This window comes from Austrofundulus limnaeus, unplaced genomic scaffold (genome assembly GCF_001266775.1).
Source record: "Austrofundulus limnaeus strain Quisiro unplaced genomic scaffold, Austrofundulus_limnaeus-1.0 Scaffold21893, whole genome shotgun sequence".
Taxonomy (NCBI): domain Eukaryota; kingdom Metazoa; phylum Chordata; class Actinopteri; order Cyprinodontiformes; family Rivulidae; genus Austrofundulus; species Austrofundulus limnaeus.
Genome location: NW_013974295.1, coordinates 1 through 252, shown reverse-complemented (window position 1 = coordinate 252; position 252 = coordinate 1). Strand labels below are relative to the sequence as shown.

Genomic DNA, 252 nt, shown 5'->3' with positions numbered 1-252 from the left:
CACTTCACCCAGCGACAGACCTGCATGAACGTCTTCAGCCGGTGGCTGGGTTTCATGCCCCTGGTCCACTCCCAGATGAGGCTGGACCCGGTCCTGTTCAGGGACCAGGTCTCAATCCTGAGGAAGAAGTACAGAGACATCGAGAGGCTCTGAGCCAGACCCGCTGGGTCCATGAGGGGTCCTGGACTTTGTTTCTTTTTTATTAATCAAGACGACAAAAATGATGCAAAAATAATAACAACAAAAACAATC

At 50.4% G+C, this 252-nt stretch overlaps 1 pseudogene; it reads left to right on the top strand.

Annotated features, from left to right (window-relative positions):
• Positions 1 to 230, top strand: LOC106512855 (exostosin-1 pseudogene; annotated as a pseudogene).
• Positions 231 to 252: the final 22 nt, after the last annotated feature.